This window comes from Bidens hawaiensis, unplaced genomic scaffold, assembly GCF_021521415.1.
Source record: "Bidens hawaiensis isolate Kalapana, Puna unplaced genomic scaffold, B.hawaiensis_p1.1 tig00000636_1, whole genome shotgun sequence".
Taxonomy (NCBI): domain Eukaryota; kingdom Viridiplantae; phylum Streptophyta; class Magnoliopsida; order Asterales; family Asteraceae; genus Bidens; species Bidens hawaiensis.
This window is the reverse complement of record NW_027491038.1, coordinates 5,236,842-5,252,633: the sequence shown is the minus strand read 5'-3', so window position 1 is coordinate 5,252,633 and position 15,792 is coordinate 5,236,842. Positions and strand designations below refer to the sequence as shown.

At 39.3% G+C, this 15,792-nt stretch overlaps 1 pseudogene across 1 annotated transcript; it reads left to right on the top strand.

Moving 5' to 3' along the window:
* The first annotated feature begins 1,299 nt into the window (after positions 1-1,299).
* On the top strand, positions 1,300-14,928 carry LOC143530262 (non-specific lipid-transfer protein-like; annotated as a pseudogene). The gene is made up of 2 exons (XR_013134826.1): positions 1,300-1,682; positions 14,893-14,928. The product of XR_013134826.1 is annotated as a non-specific lipid-transfer protein-like (transcript).
* The last annotated feature ends 864 nt before the right edge of the window (positions 14,929-15,792 follow it).

Sequence of the window (15,792 nt, the reverse complement as noted above, 5' to 3'; positions counted from 1 at the left end):
TTGGAAGTTGGTAGCTAGCTATCTAGCAAATTAATAATTAATAATGTCGACTAGGCCTGCAAACGAACCCAAGAAACCCAAACATAACCTGGTATGTTTGTGTGTGTGTGTGTGTGTGTGTGTGTGTGTGTGTATATATACATTTAACTTTACATGAACATGAATACGAACATATATTGAAACAATTTCTTTTATAATGTCCGTTCGTATAAAACCTAAATGAGCAATACATGAATGTAAACTAAGGGGCTCTGTCGGTAACCTACCACATTAGCCATCAAGAGAGTTGACCGATTTAAAGGCTTCATTCAGCATGTTTATAAATTTGACCGGTTAAGTGAGTCTATGACTGATTCAAAGGTTTTCTTTTATTGAACCAAACACACTTTGTTGCTAACTGATTCAGAGGTATTCTTTTAGTAAGCCACACACACTTTTGTGTTGATTGATTTAGATGTAGCCTCAAGAGGCTACGAAAGAGCCCCTAACACAAATTAATGGAACATAACAAACGGACATGATTGAACAAACATATAAATGAACACATATTAACGGGTGACCAAACATACATAAACAAACATAAACGAACACAAATGAATGATTAACCAAACGTAAATAAATGAGTGTAATAAAATGAAAATATATAACCATAAATGAACGAATAACACGTGTGTTCATGTTTGCTCGTTAAAATAAAATGAACATAGTATTTTGTTCAAGTTCATTTGTTTATTAACTCAACGAACTTTCCGTCAAACATCTCATGAACATTCGCTTGCAGGTCTATGTTGACAGTTTAGTATACAATATCGTCAAACTAAGAAAAAGAAACGGGTCTAATTAAGAAATTGGTCTCATAAAAAGTAAATGTGCCCATGGGCATCAGACATTTAATATACGGTAAATGTGAACAAGATACTCCATACCATTATCTAGTGTAGACGCTTTAATTTATAGGCACGGCGCGTCCCTTATATTAATATAGAATAAGCCGAACTGAATTTGTTGTATCAAAATGTCAAAATGGGTCGGCACTGACAGTCGACAATCTAATAAAACCTGACTCCATTAATTGTTATGACAAGATCAAATGAAATAAATCTCTACCTTACACTTGGTGAAGATCAAAGATGAACAAGATTAATTAATGTTAAACCAACTTCCAACTAACAGGTTCCAAACCAATTCTCCTCAGGTTAATTATTCGTTCATACGCAGATGCACACCGACACACACTTCTATAAATTGTAACCTTGGACAGCATATTCTAGCACAAACAAATTTACAAACATACATACATACATACATAAAAAAGCCATATATCATTTCCCACAATTAATACTTTGAAAATGGCAAAGATTGCAATGATGGTTTTATGTGCAGTGGTGACTTGCATGGTGGTGGCTGCACCCTATGCAGAGGCTCTTAGCTGTGGTCAGGTGTCCAGCAGCCTAGCACCATGCATTGTCTACCTAACCAAAGGCGGTGCTGTGCCGCCGGCGTGTTGCAATGGGGTAAAATTGCTCAATAGCGCTGCAAAGACAACCCCAGACTGCCTGTAACTGCTTAAAGAGTGCTTACGGCTCCATCAACGGCATCAACGCCACCAATGCTGCCGGCTTCCCTGGCAAGTGTGGTGTCAGCATCACTTACAAGATCAGCCCAAGCACTGACTGCTCCAAGTATGTACAAATGCTTCTATTTAAACTTATTTATCTGCTCCAATTATATTCATATTAATATGTGCTATGGCATTTGGTGTTTGCAGGGTGCAGTGAGGAGGAGATTATCATGCATGGAAAAAGGGGTGAAGTTTTAGAGGCATATACATATTAATTACAATAGACAAAAGAGCACTGTTTTAATTAGCTTAAAGAAGACATATATGACTGTGTGTGTCTCTTTGCTTTGTGATGCCTTTGGCTTTAAATAGTGTTCTTGTTATATAACTATTTGTGTCTTCATCTTATCTATAAACTTTCCTTTCTACGTAATCTTTTTATTTTCCTCACATGTTATTAATGATATAATCACCAAAACTTAATTTGAAAACTGATCAGCGGAATAATACAATGAGAAGCTTAGGGTCCAAGGAAACAGCTAACATCATGACCTGATATGATCTTAGAGCATTCCTAATCCATTCTTCAAATTTTGTGAGGGGGTTTTTCGTTTTTTAGAGATGGTTAAAAGTGGTTGTAAGAGGAGAAGAGAGAATATGTTACGGTTTATGGTTAAATTTGAAGAAACACAATGTTCACCTTTATAATTTTTTGATATTTTTAAAAGTGGTTGTGAGTGAAGAAGAGAGAAAATGTAATAATAAAAGTATAAAAGAAATATATTATCTATATCTATACTATATATAAAACATGAGTTAGGGACCCTTAAGTTTTAAGAGGTACCAAACTCATTGCTTTATATACAACACATAATGCATCAAAAATATAAATATTAAGGGTAGATTAAGTCTTTACAAACAAATGTTACGTAACTTACATTTTTTTCAAAATATATACTTACAACTTTGGATCCTCAACTTCACTACTTTTTTTGTAAAGTTTAATCATAGTTACACATATGCCTCCTAATTCAAAACTAACTATCCCACGACTTTAATGGCCATAACTTTTTTACACGTTAATATTTTTTCAAAAAAATTACATCATAAAAACGAACATTTTATTCTCTTTAATTTGATTATGATATTGCTATAGTTTTTTAGTTTAGAAAGTTAGCATGCTACGCGCTTACCATTTGGAACCGGGTAACATGTCGAGTCGGGAGAGCACGGGTCATTTGTAAAAGTACATTTGGGTTGGAATGAGTCGATACAAAAAAAATGTTTAATTTTGTTCGGGTTTGATAGAAAGGGGCAAGGTCAGAATGCTGTCAAGTCGGAACAGGTTTAGGGCCAAAACGGGTTGATTTAAAAATATGACTTATTTCAAAATTACTGTATTGTAACATCACGGAAATTTTGAGCCAAAAATGTCAACTTTTCAAAATCTAGGGATCAATTCTGCCAAATTTCCAAACTCCAAGGTTAAAAATGGAAATTCTGATTTCTTGTCTTATCGCGATACGCGACGGGACAGAAGACAAGCCCATCGCGTATCGCGATGGGGCTAGGTCAAAGCTTCTGGAAGACGTCAATAGCGATACGCGATCGCTGTTGAACCCTACGTCATCGTGTATCGCGATGACGTGGTCTGACAGGTTATGATACGTGTGCCACGTGGCACACGGTGGCACCGTCTGCCGCCACGTGTCACCACGTGGCAACACGTCCGCCACGTGTCGCCACGCGGCATAACGTCTGCCACGTGTCGCCACGTGGCAGGTCTACGTGGTGACGCAGATGGCCTGCATCACGCTACGCGATGGGCCTGGCCAGGACGCCATCGTGTATCGCGATGGGGTCCAATTTTTGCCTATAAATAGAAGGCCACGGGTTCATCACAACCCACACCAAAATTTCTCACACTACTCTCTCTCTAACATCTCTCTAAGTCCCGAAGTTTGTGCCATCGATCCACCTCGAAAACCATGCCCGATTCCTCGATTCCCGTGCCATACCTTGATATTCGTACCACCCCCGACGACGTTCCAAATAAGAAGGTGGTGCTGTTTTTACATCCCAACGATCATCTCGAAGAACGTGCCAAGAAGAGTTGGTGTCTCGTTTGGTGTGCTCGAGTGAAGTGTTGATCAAAGCGAGTATTGAAAAAAGATCAAGCGACGTCGAAGTGCTGCCCGAGTGTCTAGGGATTTTAAGCCGAGTAAGGTAGGCATAATGCCCGACCAAAATAATAATAAATTATTATAAAGGCTTAATACCTAAGTCGGAATTATACTCGATGCTTATAAAAAGAGAAAATATAACAAAGGAAAGAAAAGAAGAAAACATTAAGAATATTTATATGTGTATATAAATATGTGTAAAGCTTTGTTATATATATTATTTAAGTAATAATGAGTATTCTTAAATAATAAAGAAAAGAAAGATATACGTTTCTTAAAAAAGAAGAAACATAGGATTTTTATAATAAACTAAAGGTTTATAAACATTACTTTTAAACTAAAGGTTTTCAAGTAAACAAGAATTGAACTAAAGGTTCATCGAGATAAATAAGACTAAAGGTCTTAAGCTGGATTGTATATCCGACTAATAAAAGTTATACTCGTACTATAGGTGCGAGATAGCAAGATAAGGACTCACGGACGGTGTTGGAAACCGATCCCTATCAAAAGGTGAATACGCCCCACTTTTATAAACTTGTTTTCAAACAAACAAATGTGTTATGTGTAAAACTTTACATGAGACTAAATGTCTCTAAAACATTATAAATAAGAGTAAAAGCCTAGCCCTCAGGCTGTAGTATACGTTTGTCTGGATCCTTACATATGTGGTTAAATGCGGTGGGCACAGCACACCACGCTTGGTCACGACCTCCAGCCACGATGGGCCGAACCTAAGTACGTTCGAGTGAGACTGATCATGTGTATATTTATGGTACCTAAGTACGTCGAAACGCTGCGGTGTTTTGTTGGGCTGACCTAGTGTAGAGACTCGAGTTTATAATGATATTGTTTTAACTTTGTTATTCCAAAGCCAAGATGGGCCGAGGCTTGCGTAACCCTCGAGGGGTAACAAAGTAAAAGAAATTATTTTTGCGTCAGCATATTCACCAGCAATCATTGCTGACGTATTTTTATAACATTTTGCAGGTAACCAAGAATAGAGCTTGAAGGAAGAAGGGCTCAAGAATCCGATGGCTCGGATAATTTTGTTTAAATATTAAAATATGATGATTTTGTTAAACAAGTAAACAAGTAAACTTATATGGAACTTTCGTTCCATATTTGTAATGTAAATATTTAATCTTAAATCCACATGTTTTTATAAAGTCTTCCGCTTAAACCCGTAACTCTGATATATTTACAAATGTGGTACCAACTGTCGAGTCACACGCCTAGGCCCAAGATGGGGGTGTGACAGGTTGGTATCAGAGCCATCGATCTTAGCGAATTGGGTATCATAAAATAATACCCAAGCTTCGATCCAAGCATAGGAAAAATATTTTACTTGTTTATTTGAATAGGGATAAGATTGGCTAGTAACCCTTTCTTTCCCTCTCTACATTCTAAACCACCCATCAAAGATGTCTTATGAGAAATTAATGGAGTATTATGATCGTGAAGAAAAAAAAGCAAGAAAATACTACAAATTCCCAAAGGAAATCATGAGTGAAGATTATTTTGAGGCTTTCTTCAACTGTGGCCAATACATTGCACGACCCAAACCAATATACTTCCTTGGAACTGAGCATTGTCCAATTAAATTACCCTATAGTCCGCCGACACAAAGAATCGAACCACCAAGGCACTCAAGCTACCATCCACCAACAATGCCCACATACCATCCCTCTGAAATACCGACGTACCACCCATCGGAGATTCCCACTTACCAACCATCGGAGATACCGCAGTACTTCCCCACTGGATACTTACCAAATCCACACCCATCTTATGCCTTCCTTTCAAATCGACCAATAAAGGAAGAACTAAGATCCCCATCCTCCGACTGGATGCAATGCCACTCCGATCAACGAAGGTGGCATACTGGAAGCGCTACCGCTCTTGAAGTCAACTTGCAACCCAACAATGGCAAAGGGCCGTCCCGCAAACCGAGAATGAGGGTAATGATGCCCTATGAAAGTTTCAAAATGCCCTCGATGATCAACGAGACCATCCAGCTTATGGAAGAGGAAGAACCTATGGAAGAAGAACAACCAGAAGAAGAAGAGGAGGACCCCGAAGAAGAGGAGGATCCTGAGGAAGAGTCTGAGCCGGAAGAAGAGCATCCCGATAATCCTAATGAGATATCAACATCAATGGATGGATCACTCACTTCCCAAAACCCAAGCTACGGTTCTGTCGATCCGTATGTTCAATACCTGGAGCAACTCAGGAACCAAGCTTCGTCAAGCATCCCACCGGTCCAAGGTGTAATTCCAACTAAAGAAGAGCAAGCTGATGAAATCAGTGAGCAAAACAAGGCTGCTAAAACCTTCTTCTACCTTGCATCTGACATGACTGAGGTCCCGTATCCCGAACCGAGGAACCACTATGAGATGGTGACACTGGGTTACCACGACCCACCTCCACAATACGGATACCCCGATAAGGTCCCACGGTCATATGAAGAACACCTGGATCGCACTGTGCACGAAACTGATGATTGGAGGAAGAAGGTGGTTGAAGAAGGGAAGAAAAAGAAGAAGATGGGAGAGACGCTTCTTCGTAAATGCAACAAGTTGACAAGGGTTGTTAAGAAGTTTATGAAGGATTGAGAAAATAGTGATGATGGCGTGATGTCGAGAGATGAAGTTTATGTGATGTTATGTGTATGTGATGTATGGATAGGAATATATATACATCGAGTATGAATGTATATATATGCGTTTGTTGTAATAATCTATACCTTATATGGTATATATAAATGTTGAAATAAATAAAATGTATGTTTAATAAAGAACATTCGTTAAATTTCAGATCTAAAGAATAAAAAGAAAAAAATAAAATGTCTCAACAAAGTAATAACTTTGAGGCTTCCCGAAAGGAAGCCGAAAAACGAGAAGAAAAAGGAAAGGGACCCGTAAACAAATAAGAAGAACCGATCCCTGATAAATACATGAAACAAATTCAAACATTAGTAAAAGATGCTGTAAGGGCCGAAACTGAATTTAGATCCCAATCGAGACAAACGAAACATTCACAATCTGTTCATCCTTCTCGAAAATCCGTTTCAAAACCCCGTTCTAGACCTTCACGTATGGATGAAGTGTACATGAAACAAACGCTGATGGTGGGGTTCGTAAAAAATTCAAGAGACTCAAAATAGGTTGATGTTTGTTCAAAGACTTTAAGTACTATGGGCCGAAAGAATTCCATGGAGATAAAGGAGCCATCACTACCGTGAGGTGGCTTGAAGAGATGGAGACGATTGTGATTACGAGCAAGTGTTCCGAAGAAGAAAAGATTCAATATTCTGCCCTGATGTTTAAGGGTGAGGCTTTAGAATGGTGGAACACATTAATCTTGAGTAGAGGAAGGGAGGTTATGTATAACATGTCATGGAACGAGTTTAAGGAGTTGTTGATGATGAAATTTTGTCCGATGCACGAGACAGACCAAATTCAAACCAAATTCTTGTCTCACAAGGTTGTTGGAACGAACCTTCGTGAGTATAACGCGAAATTTCACGAATACTGTTGATTGGTTCCCCAGCTGGTTACTCCGGAATCCAGCAAAGTTACACGCTATATTTGGGGACTACCACGAGAGATTCGTGAAATGGTGAGGTCACACTTTCCACAAACCACTGACTCCGCGATGGATTTGGCTGGGTACTTGATGGGCGGAATGATCCGTAATATAGAAGAGGACAAGAGGGTCGTGCCAACACAAGACCCAAAGAAGGAAGGAAATACCCGTTTCAAGGGTAAAGGAGTTGACCAACGAAGGTCTGGCTTCAACCCCGGCATCCCACAATGCAAAATCTGTAAGAAATACCATAGGGGTCGATGCCATCTAACTCCACGACTCTGTGAGTCATGTCACAAACCCGGCCACGCCACGGCCGATTGTTGGAAGAAGAAGATGACCTGCTATAATTGTAAAGAAATGGGACATCGCAGTTTCGAGTGCCCCAAGAATAAACCCCAACTGGTGATGCGGGTGGTAGCGGTCAAAAGAACGAGCCCAAGAAGGGCAATGCAAGAGTTTTCGTCCTTGATACGAAGAAAGCGGCCGACATGCCGGAAACCATTACTGGTACGTTCCTTGTTAATAATGCCTATGCTAGAGTCTTGTTTGATTCAGGAGCTAATTTAAGTTTTATAGATTATAAATTTTGTAGTCTATTAAACGAACCTTTAATCAAACTAAATAAAACTCTAAGCGTCGAGACCCGCTAATAGCGAAATCGTTAAAATCTCCGAAGCCTTAGAAAACGGAAAAATCTTATTAGCTGGTTACGTTTTGCCTATTCAATTGCTACCCATGACCCTTGCTGGTTTTGATGTTGTATTGGGTATGGATTGGTTATCCGATAACCATGCCCGTATCCTTTGCAATAGCAAGACCATTGAACTTCGAGCCCATGATAAACGAACTATTCGTATTGAGGGGGATAAAAATGCTGGCCAAGTTAGCCTAATCTCCATGATAACGGCTAACAAATGTTTGAATCAAGGATGCTTAGCATTTATGGTCTACGTCACCGAAGAATCACAACCCAAAGAAATAAAAAACGTTCATGTTGTTTCTGACTATGCCGATGTCTTTCCCGACGAACTTCCTGGTATTTCTCACGATCGTGAAGTAGAATTTAGAATCAATCTCATTCCTGGTACTGCTCCGTATCGCCTCACGCCAACCGAGATGAAAGAACTGAAGAAACAACTTGACGAGCTTCTCGAGAAAGGCTTCATACGACCAAGTTCATCACTATGGGGAGCGCCGATACTCTTTGTCAAAAAGAAGGATGGATCCATGCGAATGTGCATCGACTACCGAGCCCTCAACAAAGTTACAATCAAGAACCGATATCCACTCCCTCGAATCTATGATCTGTTCGATCAACTTCAAGGTGCAAACTTCTTTTCTAAAATCGATCTTCGTTCCGGCTATCACCAACTAAAGGTTCAATCCGAAGATATTCTTAAAACCGCGTTTCGAACAAGGTACTGCCATTATGAGTTCACCTTTATGCCATTTGGACTTACTAATGCGCCGGCTGCATTCATGGACATGATGAATCGTATTTGCAAGCCTTACTTGGATAAATTTTTTATCGTTTTCATCAACGACATACTCATTTATTCTAAGTCTAAGGATGATCATGAAAATCACCTTCGAACATTACTTGAAATTCTTAGAACCGAGAAATTGTATGCCAAGTTCTCAAAATGCGAGTTCTGGCTGCACGTGATGCAATTTCATGGTCATATTATCAACGTCAATGGTATTCAAGTAGACCCCGCTAAGATTAAAGCTATCTCTAAGTGGGAGATCCCAAAGTCGCCAACCGAGATTCGAAGCTTCTTGGGATTGGCCGGCTATTATCGAAGGTTCATCGAAAACTTTTCCCCAATCGCTGTTCCCCTACCCTCCTTGACTCGCAAGAACATCAAATATGAATGGGGAACAAAGCAACAAGAGGCGTTCGATATACTTAAACAAAAGCTTACCCAAGCTCCTATACTGGCCTTGCTAGAAGGTATTGAAGATTTCGTTGTCTTTTGCGATGCGTCTCATTCCGGCTTGGGATGTGTACTAATGCAATGCAAGAAAGTTATCGCTTACGCCTCTCGTCAACTCAAGGTGCACGAAAAGAACTACACGACTCACGATCTAGAGTTAGGCGCTATAATCTTTGCACTTAAGATATGGAGGCACTATCTCTATGGAGTAAGATTTACCGTGTACACCGATCACAAAAGCTTGAAACATATTTTCGATCAAAAAGAGCTTAACATGCGCCAACGACGCTGGATGGAAACTCTAAACGACTATGATTGCGAAATTGTCTATCATGAAGGTAAGGCCAACGTTGTGGCTGATGCCTTAAGTCGTAAAGAGCACGAAAAGACAAAAAGAGTCCGAGCGTTAAGGCTAGAACTTCAAGTTGATCTTTTTGAACAAATCAAATCGGCTCAAATTCAAGCGATCAACGAAAACCAAATCTCCGATGAAAAACATAACGGCACCATTGACTTGCTAGTCAAGGGTGACGATGGTATCCTTAGACTTGGAAATAGAATTTGGGTACCAATCGTTGGAGCTTTGCGTGAGAAAATCTTAAACGAAGCCCATAAGTCTAAATACATGATGCATCCAGGAAGCGACAAAATGTACCATAATCTTAAAGCAAATTATTGGTGGAATGGAATGAAAAGGGATGTCGCTTCGCATGTTGTGAAATGTCTTACTTGTTTGAAAGTCAAGGCTGAACACCAAAAGCCTTCGGGACTGCTCCAGCAACCCGAACTTCCCGTATGGAAGTGGGAGTTAATTACTATGGATTTCATAACCAAACTCCCGAAAACGACTCGACAACATAATGCTATATGGGTAATTGTGGACCGTCTAACAAAATCCGCACATTTTATACCTATCAATGAGTCGTACTCAATGGATAGATTAGCGCGTATTTATGTAAACAACATCGTTGCTTTGCATGGAGTACCGCTATCTATAATCTCTGATCGAGACAGTCATTTCACGTCTCACTTTTGGAAAAGTTTCCAACATGTACTTGGCACAAAACTTAACCTTAGCACCGCCTATCACCCACAAAATGATGGGCAAAAGCAAAAGGACAATTCAAACGTTGGAAGATATGCTCTGCACATGTGTAATAGACTTAGGTGGAAGTTGGGATGACCACTTACCCCTAATGGAATTCTCGAATAACAATAGTTATCACACGAGCATTCAAGCCACACCATTTGAGGCATTATATGGTCGAAAATGTAGGACGCCTGTGTGCTGGTCTGAAACTGGAGATAATCAATTATCTGGATCTGAGATAGTCCAAGAAACCACCGATAAAGTTATTCAAATCCGTGAACGACTTAAAACGGCACGTGATCGTCAAAAGAGTTACGCCAATGTCCGTCGTAAGCCGTTAGAGTTCAATGTCGGTGATAAAGTACTTTTGAAAGTCTCGCAATGGAAAGGCGTAGTTCGCTTCGGCAAGAAAGGAAAGTTAAGTCCTCGATTTATTGAACCCTTTGAGGTACTTGAACGAATTGGAACTGTTGCATACCGATTGCGACTACCCGAGGAAATGCAAGGGATACACGATGTATTCCATATCTCGAATCTGCGTAAATGTTTAGCCGATGAATCTCTTTTGATGCCTTTAAAAGATGTGCAAATAAACGAGAATTTAAAATTCATTGAAAAACCAATTCAAATCAAAGATTCAAAACTAAAGAAAATCAAAAGACGAACCTTGAAAATCGTGAAAGTAAAGTGGGACTCGCGAAGAGGGCCCGAGTATACTTGGGAACTCGAGTCGGAAATGGGAAAGAAATATCCCCACTTATTCTCGTAAAGCAATCTCAAGGACGAGATTTATTTCAAGGTGGGATGATGTAACATCACGGAAATTTTGAGCCAAAAATGTCAACTTTTCAAAATCTAGGGATCAATTTTGCCAAATTTCCAAACTCCAAGGTTAAAAATGGAAATTCTGATTTCTTGTCCTATCGCAATACGTGACGGGACAGAAGACAAGCCCATCGCGTATCGTGATGGGGCTTGGTCAAAGCTTCTGGAAGACGTCAATAGCGATACGCGATCGCTGTTGAAACCTACGTCATCGCGTATCACGATGATGTGATCTGACAGGTTGTGACACGTGTGCCACGTGTCACACGGTGGCACCGTCTGCCGCCTCGTGTCACCTCGTGGCAACACGTCCGCCACGTGTCGCCACGCGGCATAACGTTTGCCACGTGTCACCACGTGGCAGGTCTACGTGGTGACGCAGATAGCCTGCATCGCGCTACGCGATGGGCCTGGCCAGGACGCCATCGCGTATCGCGATGGGGTCCAATTTTTTCCTATAAATAGAAGGCCACGAGTTCATCACAAACCACACCAAAATTTCTCACACTACTCTCTCTCTAACATCTCTCTAAGTCTCGAAGTTTGTGCCATCGATCCACCTCGAAAACCATGCCCGATTCCTCGATTCCCGTGCCATACGTCGATATCCGTACCACCCCCAACGACGTTCCAAATAAGAAGGTGGTGCTATTTTTACATCCCAACGATCATCTCGAAGAACGTGCCAAGAAGAGTTGTCTTCTTGGTGTCTCGTTTGGTATGCTCGAGTGTAGTGTTGATCAAAGCGAGTATTGAAAAGATCAAGCAACGTCGAAGTGCTGCCCGAGTGTCTAAGGATTTTAAGCCGAGTAAGGTAGGCATAATGTCCGACTAAAATAATAATAAATTATTATAAAGGCTTAATACCTAAGTCGGAATTATACTCGATGCTTATAAAAAGAGAAAATATAACAAAGAAAAAAAAGAAGAAAAAATTAAGAATATTTATATGTGTGTATATAAATATGTGTAAAGCTTTGTTATATATATTATTTAAGTAATAATGAGAATTCTTAAATAATAAAGAAAAAAAAGATATACGTTTCTTAAAAAAGAAGAAACGTAGGATTTTTATAATAAACTAAAGGTTTATAAACATTACTTTTAAACTAAAGGTTTTCAAGTAAACAAGAATTGAACTAAAGGTTCATCGAGATAAATAAGACTAAAGGTCTTAAGCTGGATTGTATATCCGACTAATAAAAGTTATACTCGTACTATAGGTGCGAGATAGCAAGATAAGGACTCACGGACGGTGTTGGAAACCGATCCCTATCAAAAGGTGAATACGCCCCACTTTTATAAACTTGTTTTCAAACAAACAAATGTGTTATGTGTAAAATTTTACATGAGACTAAATGTCTCTAAAAACATTATAAATAAGAGTAAAAGCCTAGCCCTCATGCTGTAGTATACGTTTGTCTGGATCCTTACATATGTGGTTAAATGCGGTGGACACATCGCACCACGCTTGGTCACGACCTCCAGCCACGATGGGCCGAACCTAAGTACGTTCGAGTGAGACTGATCATGAGTATATTTATGGTACCTAAGTACGTCGAAATGCTGCGGTGTTTTGCTGGGGTAACCTACTGTAGAGACTCGAGTTTATAATGATATTGTTTTAACTTTGTTATTCTTAAGCCAAGATGGGCCGAGGCTTGCGTAACCCTCGAGGGGTAACAAAGTAAAAAAAATTAGTTTTGCGTCAGCATATTCACCAGCAATCATTGCTGACGTACTTTTATAACATTTTGCAGGTAATTAAGAATAGAGCTTGAAGGACGAAGGACTCAAGAATCCGATGGCTCGGATAATTTTGTTTAAATATTAAAATATGATGATTTTGTTAAACAAGTAAACTTATATGGAACTTTCGTTCCATCTTTGTAATGTAAATATTTAATCTTAAATCCACATGTTTTTATAAAGTCTTCCGCTTAAACCCGTAACTCTGATATATTTACGAATGTGGTACCAACTGTCGAGTCACACGCCTAGGCCCAAGATGGGGGTGTGACATGTATATTTCAGGTTTGTCTTTTGATTTGCGTTACATGTTACGCAGATACCATTGTTTAGATGTATCGGGGTCGATAAACACATCCCCAACGCCACGTAACGCACATAACCCAATCTTGGTAAGAGCTCAACCTAACGCCTTACACCGTTAATCGACATGAATTACACGTGTGGTTTTGGTTAAGCATGTTTTAATGTCGGTAATGTACATTCCCGTCCGGTTACGCGTGTTCAATCTTCGATTACACGCAATTGGCTTTGCACGAGTTACGCGTCCAATTTTAGGCTACGTACGCACTGTCATGAGGTGACGTATGTACCGACACGGACTATGCGTTCAATGTAGGATTGCGTGCGCGCTCCGCTGCATCGCACGGGCACACAACTAGTTTAATTAAAAATGAAAGAGAAAAGATGGGGTTTTTGGTGTAATTAGAGCATTCTTAACCCATCCCCTAAAATCATGTGAGAGGAATTTGAATATTATAGGGTGAGTTATATTTGGCTGTGAATGTAAATTATAGGGTATAGAGAGAAACAATGATTTTTTGTAAATTTGGGGAAACATTGTTTGTCTTTATTTGTTTTTTAATATTTGTTGAATTGGTTCTGAGTAGAGCAGAGAGAAAAACTGTAATGATAAATGTGTAAAATATATTTTTTAACTAAGCATGAGAAAGAATTGTAGTGTTTTTTAAAGTAAGTATAGATATAGGGATGAGGGACGGGCTGAGAATGCTTTAAAAATCACTATAGTTCTCTATCCTGATTAATTAAGTAATATATTTTTATAGTACAATTTTATCTCTCTTATACTCACAACCAAATCAACAAACTGTCTAGCTGGTGAAGATATTTTACCAAATTATATTTTAAATTAAAAGACGTACCCAACCAAATGCTGACATCTTAGCTAGTTTGATAGGGTGGTTGTCGGCTCTCATATAGCTGAGTTAGTACGTTCTCGTCAGGGTTAGCCTGAAGGCTTGGCGGGGTAGTCGATGGCCACAGGCCTGACACTCCGCTAGGCCCGGATTTTTTTTTTCAAAAAAATTTATATGTATTTTTGCCAAAAAATATATATAATCAATGTTTCAACACAATATCATAATCACTAGTTTGGTCTAGTGGTAAAGGGGTATGACATTTAACCAAAAGGTTTTTGGTTCTAGTCTTACTTGATACAATTTTAAGTTTATTTTTATACAAAAGTTTTTTATACAACTCAAATCATAATCAAGTAAGCCAATTTAAAATTAAATTGTTCTATGTGTAGTGGTGGCTGCACCATATGCAGAGGCTCTTATAGCTGTGGTCAGGTTTCCAGCAGCTTAGCACCATGCATTGGCTACCTTACCAAAGGTGGTGTTGTGCCACCAGGATGTTGCAATGGGGTAAAATCACTCAATAGCGCTGCAAAGACAACCCCTGATCGTCAGGCAGCCTGTAACTGCTTAAAGAGTGCTTACGGCTCCATCAACGGCATCAATGCCGCCAATGCCGCCAGTCTCCCCGGAAAGTGTGGTGTCAGCATCCTTACAAGATCAGCCCTGGCGACTGCTCTAAGTATGTTTAAATATTACGCATGTGCTTCTATGTGAACTTTCTTTAAGCTATAGTGTAGTATATGTTAATGTGATACACTTTTGTACTTTGTATTGATGTGCATATGATGAATTTGTGCAGGGTGCAGTGAGGATGAGATAATTACGCATGGAAGAAAGATGGAGTTTATTGAAGCATATAAATTATTATAATAAACATAACGAGCACTGTTTTGTTCGAAGAAGGCATAAAGGACTTTTAATTATCTTTGGTTTGTAATGTCATTTTCTACAAATAGTGCTTGTTATACAACTACATATGTTTCCAGTTTGGTTATAAACCTTCGTTTATGTCATCTTTTCCCTTATAACAATAAGAGCATGTACTTGAGAAAATACAGTGAAAAAGGATCGATCTAAGGCAATTGGCGTAATCTAATCATTAACATATTTTTTTCCTGAAAATGTACGAATTGAACTTGAACCAGCCGACGATAAATGAACTAAAATCTCCCAGAAAAGAACCAAACCTGATTGAACTGCTCACCTAGCTAGCCATGAAAGCAAAAACAAGAGAACTAGCTAAATGACGATAATTTGCTGTTTTGAAGAAAATTTTTTCAAAATAGGAAATTATATAAGTGTGAAATGGTTTCTAGGAAGGAGAAAAGTTGTTGATGGTTTATAGGAGATCCGCCATTTAAAATGGCGGATGTTAAGTAACATGTAGACCATGCCAGATTTTGTCTGGTGAGTTGGACAATTACCAGGTGTCCCGCCATTTCAAATGGCAGATTTGATACTTTTTATTCGTGTTCCGCTATTTGAAATGGCGGATATCCTTTTCTATGATCCACCAGTTTTGACTGGCAGGTCATAATTCCTAACGTAGGCTACCGCTATATGTCAAAATGTATTTTGATAGACATCCGCCGTTTGAAATGACAAATGTCTTCTTGTCATTTTTAATTGTAGATGTGAATAGTGAATGATCTATGCTAGGGCTGACATATCGTGTATACCCGTACACGATAAGACACGA